The sequence below is a fragment of the Leopardus geoffroyi genome, chromosome C2 (assembly GCF_018350155.1).
Source record: "Leopardus geoffroyi isolate Oge1 chromosome C2, O.geoffroyi_Oge1_pat1.0, whole genome shotgun sequence".
In the NCBI taxonomy this organism is placed as follows: Eukaryota; Metazoa; Chordata; class Mammalia; order Carnivora; family Felidae; genus Leopardus; species Leopardus geoffroyi.
Genome location: NC_059333.1, coordinates 55,130,765 through 55,143,540, shown reverse-complemented (window position 1 = coordinate 55,143,540; position 12,776 = coordinate 55,130,765). Strand labels below are relative to the sequence as shown.

The window sequence follows — 12,776 nt, the reverse complement described above, 5'->3', positions numbered from 1 at the left end:
ACCCACCTCATAGCATTGTGAGGATTAAATATGTTCACAAATAAAAGCTTGAAGCAGTGCTGGGAGATGAGTGTACAGGTGGTTTACTAGAGAATACTCCTAAAATCAGCACCGGGGGTAGCTGAAGGAAAGAAGCTGAGGAGAAGGAGAGGATGAGCTGTGATGAAGTCTTGACAGAGCCTTAGTGGGGATGGCCCCAGATGTGTCCTGATTTGGGGACAGTGGGCGCTTGGCCTCGATACCCCTGCAATCCATTAGATGGTGACCACTCTGAGAGGGGGTCATGAACCAGGTATGGCAGCTGTGAATTGCCTCTCAGGTTTCCTCCCACAGACCCAGGTGCTAGGATCTTAAATCCCCAGAGATCTGAACCCCCCTGAAATACTACAGGGGCTGATCTGATAGTTTATCTTATCTGCAGAAAACCCCCTTGGCTTTGTAGAACATTCACTTCCTTAGATTTTACAGTGATCTAGGATGCTTCCACTCCACCTTCTGTTTCTGTCACATTTACTTAGGATCTGATTCCTTAAGATTTATGGTGAACACTGTGATGTGCTCCAACCTCCCTTTAGGAACAAATGTTAAAGTTATCCTTTTCCAATCCTCTTTATTTTTTGAATATTTCAAAAAAAATAGTAAACACACAAAAACAAGAAAAAGGTGCACTTGGGTGGCTCAGCCAGTTAAGCGTCTGACTCGATTTCAGCTGAGGCCATGCTCTCACAGTTGTGAGATCCGCATTGAGCTACACACCCAGCACAAAGCCTGCTTAAGATTCTCTCCCCCCCTCACCCCCCACCCCTCTCCCAGAGTCCTGGCTTGCATGTGAGTGCTCACTCTTTCTCTCTCTAGAAATAAACAAATGGGCACCTGGGTGGCTCAGTTGGTGAAGCATCCAACTTCTGCTCAGGTCATGATCTTGCAGTTCATGAATTCGAGCCCCGCATCAGGCTCTGTGCTGACAGCTCAGAGCCTGGAGCCTGCTTTGGATTCCATGTCTCCTTCTCTCTCTGTCCCTCCCCTGCTTGTGCTCTGTCTGTCTCTCTCTCTCTCAGTCTCTCAAAAATAAATAAACATTAAAAAAATTTTTTTAAACAAACAAATGAACAAAACACCCAGAAATATTCTCAGAGAATTCAGAAGCCTACCTTGAAAGTCAGAAACAGGGTAGAGGAATTGTTCTAGACTAAGAGACTAAAGAAATATGGTGACCAACTGGTTCAAGGGGAAAATATCTATCTAGCTATAGATATAAAAAACCAATATGGCAAAATGCTAATGATTGTTGGTCTGGGTCAAGAACACTATATTCTTCTTTGAGTCTTTCTGTGCATTTTGAAAGTTTTCAAAAAATATAAATTCAGGGGAAAGTAAGAAATGTCTGCTTGTTGAAATGTCTGTTGCTTGGGTTCTTATTTATTTGCAAACATGTTAAAACAGGAAAGAGAATCTACATGGCCTGAAGGGCAGCAAATAGGTTCAACACTAATACTAAGCCCTAATTTCTTATAAGTCAAGCAGGAAGTAATAGAGGCAGACATGTAGGTTTTAAAATAAGACACTTTTTAATTCTCAATGAAATTCTGGAGAGAAACACATCATCTGTGAGCACTTAGGAAGGAAAGCAATGATCACTAGGAGACAACATATGTTCATGAAGAATAGGTCATGCATAATACACCTTTCCCAGTGGGGAACATCAAAGATATAACTTAATTATAACAAAGTAGTTGAAAAAGCCCATCAGATTGGGTATGTCATTAAAATGGAGAAACGTTAGCTGGGTTGTTAGTTGAGCTTTCCTTTCTATCTATCATTCTTTCATCCCTTCACTCATTCATTATCAATCATGTATCCAGCACTGTGCTAGGCAACCACCCCCCTGGAATTAACAAACACATTACTGTCCACCTAGACTCAAAGGACATTTCTAAAGATGCTTCTAAAGTTGACCTAGGACCAAATGCATCAGGATCACATGTGGTACTTGTTAGAAATGCACATTCCTAGAGCCCCATCACACGCTTACTGAATCAAAATTTCTGGAAATGAGACTTGGGAATCTCCATGTCCAGATAATGTCCCAGATAATTCTTGGTACACTGAAGTTTGAGAACTACACTAAAGTTCTCTACCCTCTGTCTTGAAATCTTACACATATTAATCAGTGAATTAGGTGAACCCCAGTATAAATTTTGCCTATCAAATTTGTGACTCATAGTTGGAGGAAAAGCTGATAAACTGTATTAAAGAATCAAACTGGAAAAAGACCTTGACAAAGGAGAATGATGGAATGAAATTAACAGTATAAAACTTAATAGGGTTAAATGTTAAGTTCTGCCTCTAAGTTCAAAGAATCAACTACTTAAATACAAGGTAGGAAAGCTCTGGACTGACAGCAGTTCACTTGAAAAAGATTTAAAGTTCAATGAGAGTCAAAAATGTGATATTATTTTTTAAAAAACTCATACAAATTTTAGGGTGCATTAATAGAAACTGAAATTAAGGAATAGAGAGGCAAGGTTGCACCCATCATATTTTGCATTGCAGAGCACATCTATTTTAAAATATTTGAATTTTTTAAAAGACACTGTCAGACTAGAAGTGTCCAAGAGAAGGTGACTAGGTAGTAGTCTTAAACCCGCATCCTATGAAGAATTAAGGAACAGAATACATTTCACATAGAAAAGTGAATGTTCACATGTCATGATAGCTGACAATATGAGACTGAGAAACTATTGAGTTGTTGAAGAAGGAATTTATTTTTCTGTGTGGGTCCACAGGACAGACCTGAGAATATAGGGGCAAAATTATAGGAAAGTTATTTTTGGCTTAATCTAAGAATTAGGGGGCTCTAAATACGGTATGGGTTGTTCCCTTTAGAGATGAATTCCAGCAGTTGGTTAAAACAGAGGATTCCAATTAATAAATCAATCAAGGGAGGTCTAGCATGGACCAGTGGTGATGGTGGGCTAGAAAGTAAGGAGTATGTTTAACTCAACCTTCTGTAATTGAAATACAAAAAAAAAAAAAAAAAATTAAGTGAAAGAAAAATAAAAAAGGACACCTGCCTTACATAGGCAGTCCCTTCAAATATTCCATTCTTTAAATTTCTATATAAGTTTATCCAGAATTTTGGATGCCATGAAAAGCCTCAGACCCTTATCTGGTTATATCAGTTGTTCATCCTTCTGAAGTCATCTGTTTCTGACATCTTTTAGAGGGGCTGTTTTGGAAAAGGCAAGAATGCCCATGACATACTTCCACCATCCCACAGAGGAAACCCAACCGTGGTGAATCCTTAAGCTGACAGGATTTCAAACCTTACGCTGTGTTAGTCAACAACAGCCAACCTCACCATAAGTGGAAACTGAACAGGAGGGCAAACAACGTGGAGGTTGGCTGGTGCTCTAAGAGGCGGCTTGTCACAAAATCTATGTTAAAATAGAGAGATCATGGTGATTAATTGAAGGGATTATATTGCTTATTTTGGAGAGTTTTATATATAATACACAAACTGGTTGGGCATTTGGAAGATGGAGCAGAGGCAAAAGATATACAGAAAGAAAGTTGTAGAGGCTGTGAAAGCCCACTGGATATACCTAAATTATTAGTAGGCAAAAGCCATAGGGAAGCAGAAACCAAAACTATGGCAAGGAGTGAGGACCGTGGTTGGCGGGTGGGAGTAGGAACCGCTGAAACAGACATACTGGCCCTTGCCAGAGTTCTCCTAAGAGCAGAGGCAGAAACATTGAACTGCTGAGGTGGTGTCCAGATAAATCATTCACCAGAGCCATCTTGGGTGTGTTTAGCTAACTCTGTTCTCAGAACAACATTCCAGTCTCCAACAATGTCTGTTCTGCAGTCCTTACTATTGTCCTTAAGGACTATTGTCCTTATTTCTCTGTAAATCCTATTTAATACTTCTCTGACTTTTCCATTTTACCAAGGAAAAAGAAAAGAAAGTGTGCTATTGGTAGTTTGGGACATGGCCCAAGCAGTTTATGATCAGTTCAACATTTCTTTGCAGTCCCATGGTATTTTTATCTTTAAAATTTCGAGAAATTTCCATTCTCCTCCTTAAGAGATCTGCACTAGTTTCTATACCAAAATAATGTTTAGCCCATTGATTTAAATTAACAACTTAGAGATATACCCCTTTTTTATTTTTTCAGTTCCTTCCCGTAACTCCTGGCTGATAACTCGTGTAATCTTCTGAGGTATGGCTACCTCAGTTTGAGAAACATGGTCTTGCAATAAACCTACATTAGTTGAGGTTATCTGAGTATTCCCTGAAGATTGTAACTACTGCAGAGGTTGGTCTCAGGGAGATACAAATGTGTGTGTGTGTGTGTGTGTGTGTGTGTGTGTGTGTGTCCCATTCCAGAACCTCTTCTTATTCACAAAGGCCAGAATGGACAATATTCTAGATGTTTCAAATACGTGTTAATTTTTAATAAACACATGCTATAGAAAAATTGAATTTAATGTTCAAACCCAAATATATTTATTTGTTGATTTTTTTTATCTTTCTGTAGATTGAAAGTAATTATATTTTTGCTTGTTTTTCTTAAGTCAGTGTTGACTGCCCCCATTTTATTGTAGGCCTGAAGAAAGTCCACCTTCTTTCATATAAACCTCACTGAAGAAATAATAGGAAGAAAAAGAAGAAAAGCTGAGAACATGAGCAATACAAACAAAATCAAGGATGAGGATCAGACCTAAAACTTGGTCAAGGTGTAGCATTGTAGCTAGCATAATTTTTCCACTACAGTGTATTTAAAAATCAATTATGATAAAAAGTGTTTTTATATGAAGTGTCATTTTTAGTTACTGAATGTTATTATTTATTAAAACTCTATTAAAAACTAGATTTTAAATTAAATATTAGATCTCAATAAACTAAATTTAAATAATTAAACCTATTTTTTAAGTTCATTTATTTATTATTTTTTTAGTAATCTCTACATCCAATGTGGGGCTCGAACTCATGACCCAGAGATCAAAAGTCATATGCTGCTCTGACTGAGCCAGCTAGGCTCCCCTAAATAATTAAGTCTAATATTAATGGTGAGGGATTACAGGGAGGAGGAAATCCATTGTGAAACCCATATTTTATTTAAAAATTTATACATAAATAATGTTTTGAGAGATTATGATTCTCTAAGTCACCTTTTTGCCCATCGCTAGTGTCTACTTTCTTTAGAAACTGGTTTGTACTTCCCAGGCACTATAAACATCAAGTAAAATTTACTGAGAACCCACTAATAACTGTATACATCAGTTAAAAAGCCCTTACTGGACAGTAACGGGCATCAGACACAGTGAGGGAAGAGCACTAAGATATGGTCCTATCCTTCAGGAGTCCACAGCCAGCAGAGAGGAAGGGACGTATAAACACATAATTGCAGTGGAGCATGACACACACAAGAGGGGAAATATGTGTAGGGGCACCCAGTCAGGAGTCTTCATAGATACAGTGGCTCCAAGCTAGGATTTTGACACAATATCAGGTAGGGCTTTGACAAGTGAATATCCAAAAGAGAGGTTCCAAGCAAAACTACTTAGTTTGTGCAGAGGTGTGATGCAGCATCGGGTATTAGAGGGACAGCTATTGCTTCAGTGTGACTGGGAGATGTTAAAGGAAATAAACTACAGCATGAGTGAGAAAAGAAATAGGGTCAAGGCTAGATTTGTCATTTCTTCTCTCTGTATGACCTTAGGCAAATTACCTGACCTCTATAAGCTTCAGTTTCCTCATTTATAAAGTTTCTTCCTAGAATTACTGTGAAATTCCTAGAATTACTGTCGTTTGGTAATGACATAAATTGAAGATTATACATAAGGACTGGCCCCCCAGTACTCAATGAAGACTAGCTGCTCATGGTGTTTGTGGAGGTTGACACAGTTAAATACAAGAATGGGATGCCAGGCCCAAGACCTCACAGGACCACCTCAAACTCACTGCCATGCCAATATCTATAAACTCAGTGTGTGTGTGTATGTGTGTGTGTGTACGATGGAAGTGAGGGTAGGAGGGGGGCAGGGAGGGAGGGAGGGGGGGAGAGAGAGAGAGAGAGAGGAAGCTTAATCTTGGGAAGCAGGAAACTCATTCCACCTGTGTCTACTACTCTCTGACACCCAGATTATTATCATATTTAAGCCACTTTCCATAATAAAATGAGTATGTTCAACTGTCCTTTTCTTTTCATCCTAACACCTGGCTTGGACAACCACAGAGCTTAGAAAGATTGCTCACATTTCTCCTCTACCTCCCTCAGAAATCCACTGGAATACTGCAGATGAGTGTACCTGTCCAGCCAATGCCTGCTAGGGTAAAATATAATACACTGTTTCACACAAAGAGGTGTCTATAATTAACGTATGCCACATAATGACTTTGGAGATAAGTATATATCCATGAGACCATCACCACAATGTATGCCACAAACATATCCATTACCTCCAAAAGTTTCCTCCTGCCCTCTTCTTTTTTGGTGATAACAACAGTTAATAGCTACCCTCTTAGCAAATTTTTAAATATACAATATGGTATCATTAACTATAAGCACTTGGCCATACAGTAGAGCTCTAATAGGACTTACTCATATTGCATAGCTGAAACTTTGTGCCCTTTGACTAATACCTTTCTGTTTCAGCCTCCCCTCAGCCCCAGCAACCACCATTCTATTCTCTGCTTTTATGAGTTTGACTATTTTAGATTCCTCATATAAACGGCATCATGGCTGTGTATCTGGCTTATTTTGCTTAGCATGATGCCCTCCAGGTTCATCCACGTGGTCACAATGGCAGCGTTCCCTTCTTTTTTTAGGGCTGAAAAATATTCCACTGTATGTTTATGCCACATTTTTTACAATCTATTCATCCATCAATGGACATCTAGTTTGTATCCATGCCTTGGCTATTGTGAATAATGCTGCAATGAACACGGCAGCAGTGCTGACATCTCTTTGACCTCCTTATCTTAATTACTTTGAGAATATACCCAGAAGTAGGATTTCTGGGTCATATTCGGGAGTTCTATTTTTAATTTTTTGAGGAAACCCCAAGCTGTTTTCCATAGTGGTTGCACAAATTTACATTCCCACCATCAGCGTACAAGGGTTCCCTTTTCTCTGAAACAAAATGCACTCTTAAAAAAAAAAGTTCTCACAATTAAAGTCCAATTGGACACCTCTCTGTTTTTTGATAGGATAGGCAGCTTGAATTCATTTATCTGAAAACCATTCTCTCTTAACCCTGCCCCTAAACTTGCATCTCCTCCGTTGCTCCCTATTCTGGTCAGTGGCATCATTATCTATCCAGAGCTCTTCCCAGGAACTTGCAAGTCTTCCTTGATGCCTCTCTCCTTCACTACCCACACTCAATCAATGACTAAGTCCCAGTAGACCTAAGTCCAAAAAGCAAACCTGTCTTCTTCCTTCCGCTTCTCCTGTGGCTTCCTCGGTTCAGGTCCTCATTATTTCTGTGTTCAGGCAACATAATTGTAAAGGCCTCCTCACTGGACTCCCTGAATCCAGCAGAGCCTACCCACATGGTGGCAGAGAGATCTAATATTACAACCTCTACTTGAAATCATTTCAAGGTGCTCTTTCATCTGCAAAATGAAGTACAAATAGGGTGGACGAGGTCTTGACTGCTCTGACTCTGCCTTCCTATCTAACTTTATCTCCCACCACATAACACTTTGCATTCTGTGCTCTAATCATACCAAATTACTGGTTGTTCCCCAGAAAAGCTCTTCCAAGGCTCCATACTTTCATACCTACAAATCCCTTTGTCTAGAACTTTGCTACTTTAAGAGTGGTCCATGGACCAGCAACATCGGCATCACCTGGGAGCTTGATAGAAATGTAGGTTCTCAGGCCTCACCCAGACATACTGAAGCAGAATCCACATTTACCACAACACCCATGTGATTCTTAAACACATTAAAGTTTTAGAGTACTGCACAGGATGCTCTTTCCACCTTTGTTCATCGCACTGGTTCTCAGGCTTAGAGACCCAGTACCCCCTTTTTATATACTAAAAAAAAGCAACCTGCCTTTTACTATCTTGAAATAAATGTTGTGATAATGTATCTATGCTCATAATTTTAAAAATTCAATATAATGTTTTAATAATAATGTGAAAAAAGGCAAGTAATATAGAATAAAACATATTTCTATATGTAAATGGTGGGGCACAATTATACTTAAAAACATAACAAAGTAATGAAATATTTGCCTAAAATCACTGGGAATGGATACAAATGAAGACGAATACAGGTGTATTGCATTGGTGACACAAATACCATGAGCAATGAGACAGTTAGTGATGCGACTTTTCAGGATGGAGAATGACTCTTGGCAAAGTTCCAAAGAGCAAAACACAATCTTCCTTTGACTCACAAGGGAGTCATATATTGCAAAATTCAGTTTTTAATAAAATTGTGCAAGTCATACTTTGTGTCTATACATGACAGGAATCAGGTTTTTGTCTCAGATAATTATAACCAGATTTTCACCTACGTGAATGTCTGGTGGGACATTCAAATGTCTGTTGGATGCAGGGCGATGCTGTCTTATACAGGACTAACCCACGCATTGCAGGGCATCTAGCATCTTTGGACTCCATCCACTAAATGTTAGAACCATCTTCTCAGCAGTGCCACCACCAGTAATGCCCCCTGAGATTTCCAAAGTTCCTGAGGGGACAACACCTCTCCTGCTGAGAACTGTTGGTCTGCCAAAACCACTTTAAGACTTCCTTCAAATCTCTGTTTACCCAGTTTCTCTCTCCGTCACTGGTGTTACTCTGGCTCTATGCTTCAGTGGTGCTCTTAGCTCCCCCGAACATGGTTCTGGTTCAGCCCTTTGAAGTACAGGACTTTTATACCCTCTAGGGAATCACACAATCTTGTGTGATCTTAAATCACACAATCTTTTGTTGAGTAAATGCTTAACAAAAGTGGTTGAATAAATGACTTAAAAAACAAACTAAAAGGAATGCCTGGATGAGTCTGTTGGTTAAGTGTCTGCCTCTTGATTTCAGCTCAGGTCATGATCTCACAGTTCATGGGTTTCAGCCCTGCATTAGGCTCTGCACTGACAGCATGGAGCCTGCTTGGGACTCTCCCTCTCTCTCTGCCCCTCCCTCACTCATGCACACCTTTCCCCTCTCTCTTACAGAATATATAAACAAACATTTAAAAACAAAAACAAAAAAGAACTTTGAGAGCATGTAAATTAGAGACATTTTCATCCATAACAACTGAATGTTTTCTAATATACCTATTTTATCCTGAAGATAGTATGATAAAAATGAACATTTGGTAATTTTTCTTTTGTTTTCTTTATAACTGCAAGTATTTTGGTAATCTTTATTCTTTTTTTAATTTTTTAATTTTTTTTTACAAAGAGAGTATGAGCAAGAGAGAGGAACAGAGGGAGAAAGAAAGAGAATCTCAAGAAGGCTCCATGCTGAGCACAGAGCCCAACGCAGGGCTCGATTCCAGGACCCTGGGATCATGACCCTGGCTGAAATCAAGGGTCGATGCCTAACTGACTGAGCCACCCCAGCACCCCTCTGTAGCCTTTATTCTTTTATTCAATGTATTCAGTACCAACTGTGTGTCAGGCACTGAGCTGCACATTCCTTTGAGGAATCTATGATGCATCATGAGAAAGAGCCAAGTACACAACTTGGTATATTTAAATGTGAAGTTATTTCATTTTTTTTAATTTTTTAAATTTTAAAAAAAATTTTTTTTTTTAACGTTTATTTATTTTTGAGACAGAGAGAGACAGAGCATGAACGGGGGAGGGGCAGAGAGAGAGGGAGACACAGAATCGAAAGCAGGCTCCAGGCTCTGAGCCGTCAGCCCAGAGCCCGACGTGGGGCTCGAACTCACGGACTGCGAGATCGTGACCTGAGCCGAAGTCGGACGCTCAACCGACTGAGCCACCCAGGCGCCCCTAAATGTGAAGTTATTTTAGCCTCCTGTGGCACCAATCACCAGGAGTGATTAATTCTGACCAGGTGACTTGAGATCCACATCTTCTATATATAATAGTGCAAAAGTTCACATTTTGGTGCTCTCATATGAAGGCTATATGAAAAAATATGTGATTCATTCACTGATGACACTTAAAATCTCTCAAAAAAAAAAAAAAAAGAAAGAAAAAAAAACAACCCAAAAATCAAAAACTGAAGAGAGGCATTTTCTCAAGGTTCATTGTTATGGGTATACTGATATGCCCTCTGTGGGGTGACTTGGGGCCCTTCTACAGACCTGATATTCACCATTAAAATCAGCCTTTCCAAATGGGATGGCTTCATCACAGTATTCTTCTCCAAAAGGTGATTGGGAATATTATTTTTTCTTCACTAATATGCTGAATTTGGTACTTATGCCCTCAGGAAATTTACCACTAAAAAATATACTCCTCTAGTTCAAATAGGTAATAGCACAGGTCTTGAATACATTTGTATATTTAAGGGCTAGTTGTGGGGATGGTGGTAAAAAATTAAAACTAAAATACTTTTGACAGCTCTAATAGTTAAGAATTACAACATACATATCTGCCTGGTTCTTCTCTGTCCCAGAATATCCCACAGCTCCTGGCATGTCTGAGGCATATAACAAATATCTGTCAGATGAATTAATCCATGCATACGTAAATGAATGGTCTATACTTCCACTTATTCTGGGCTTCAGAATTTTTTTTTTTTTTTATTAAGCTTTAGGGAAGTAAAAAATGTTAAGGAAAGCAACAGCGAAGGGTTTTCCTTCCTATCCCAGAGAGAATGCAGTCTTTGGAGGCACCGAAGCTTCTTGGTCAGGCAATGCTGTAACCTCTATCGAACCTAGCACAAAGGTGGCCTTTCTTTGTTTTCCTCCTTCTCTTCACTGGTTTCATGAGCTGGTGCCAGCCGAGTCTAGATGGCATGCGCTTTACACTTGAATGAAACACTCCCTGCCCTCGGTTCTGGGAGCTCCACTCTGCTGCCTCCATCTGCTGCTTCTGATAAATGCTCATATTCTAAATATATTACTATCAGCTCACTCCCAAAGTGGTTTGCCGGCTCTCCATGCAGCAAACAACCCCACTGGCACAGAGCCACTTCTTGGGTAGAAAGAATTTGGGCAGACAGAAGACATACCTCCCAGTGAGGAGAGATGAGAAAGAAGAGGGAGGAAATGGCCTGGAGAAGCTAATGACAAAGACCTTGGCTATCTCCTGTGGGTCTCCAGGGGCCACCAAATCAGCTTACACTGCCAGGGGTACCTAATGCAGGGGTGAGTGGGTCTGAAGTGTAGGCATTCTGAGAGAGCAGCAGAGGTTAAGTTGAAGATGATGCTTTGCTTTTTCTCTGAAAATGAGTTGAATATTCTTAGCCTGGTCGGCTGACAACCCTCCATTATGAATAACCTCCAGGAAACTAAGATTCACAGGAATTTGCCTCCAGCCCTTTAAAGCCTCCTCAGGCACATACACGATTTAAGCTGCTCTTCCAACTCCCCCTGCTAGTTTCAGCTGCCAGTTGCCTCCCTTTCGATGTTTCTTCCTCCCAGCAACTGATCTCTAGCCAGCATAATCACCAATTGCATTTGGGAAAGATGGAGTAATGCAGCGTGTAAGGTCTCCCTAAAGAATGCGTTCACAGCAGAAGCCACTAGGGTAGATGTTTATTCTCTCACAGTTGTGGAATCACAGAATATTGGAGCTAGAAGGAGAGTTAAGAAACATCTAGTCCAATTCCTTTATCCTAAAGGCATCTTCAGTTATCATGTTCCAACAGACTCCCGATACCCCTCCCCCACTTCCCCACCAAACCTCCCCTTCTCAGTTTGCCCATTTTGGTAGTGGCAACTTCATTTCTCTAGTTGCACAGGCTGAAAACCCTGGAGTTATCTGGCCACAACCAACATCTATCTGATCCCATGGCAAATCCCGAGGGTTCTACCTTCAAAACATAGCTACTATCTAACCCCTCCTGGCCACCTCCTTTGCTACAATTCTGGTCTGAGCCACCTTAATCTCCCCAGTGGATTACTGCAATAGCCCAAGGACCAGCTTGTGACAAATCTGGTCTGCCATCTGCTTTTGTGAATAAAGTTTTATAGACACACAGCCATATTCATTGGTTTACCTGGTGCTGCAACAGCAGTAACAACGAGTTGCAACAGAGATCTTGTGGCCTGCTAATTTACTATCTCTGGCCAACCCCTGAAATAACCCACTAAATGGAAAGTTGGATAGTATCACTGCCCTGTTCAAAATCCTGTCACTCAGAGTACAAGTCCTATTAAGCCCTGCATAAACTGCCCCTGCCGTGATCTTCTGACCTTATCCCCTACTATTCTCCCCTGTGCTTACTGTCACCTGACCACACTGTCTGTTCCCCTGCCCCTAGGCCTGTCTTCCTCCCCCCGCTCTTCCTCAAATAAGCCAGGTGGGCTCCAAATGCAGGACCTTGCATATATTGTCTCCTCTGCCAGAAATGATCTCCATGTTGACATCTGCCTGACTTGCTCACTCTTTACTTTTTCTTCAAATGTTACCTTCTAGTGAGCCTTCCCTGACCACCTTATTTAAAATGGCATTTCCTGGGGCGCCTGGGTGGCTTGGTCGGTGAAGCGTCCGACTTTGGCTCAGGTCATGATCTCACGGTCTATGGGTTCGAGCCCCGCGTCGGGCTCTGTGCTGACAGCTCAGAGCCTGGAGCCTGTTTCAGATTCTGTGTCTCCCTCTCTCTCTGACCCTCCC

General features: G+C 40.6%; 1 protein-coding gene across 2 annotated transcripts in view; it reads right to left on the bottom strand.

Annotated features, from left to right (window-relative positions):
- LOC123610831 (nascent polypeptide-associated complex subunit alpha, muscle-specific form-like) overlaps positions 1–12,776 on the bottom strand; it is a 32,354-nt gene that overhangs the window by 1,856 nt on the left and 17,722 nt on the right. The window contains exon 2 of one of the 2 annotated variants that reach the window (XM_045501921.1): positions 10,714–11,733. The exons of the other annotated variant lie outside the window; for it this stretch is intronic. The gene's annotated coding sequence lies outside the window, so the exon portion shown is untranslated. Of the gene's footprint in view, positions 1–10,713; positions 11,734–12,776 lie in introns of those variants that run through there. 2 annotated transcript variants of the gene reach the window in all.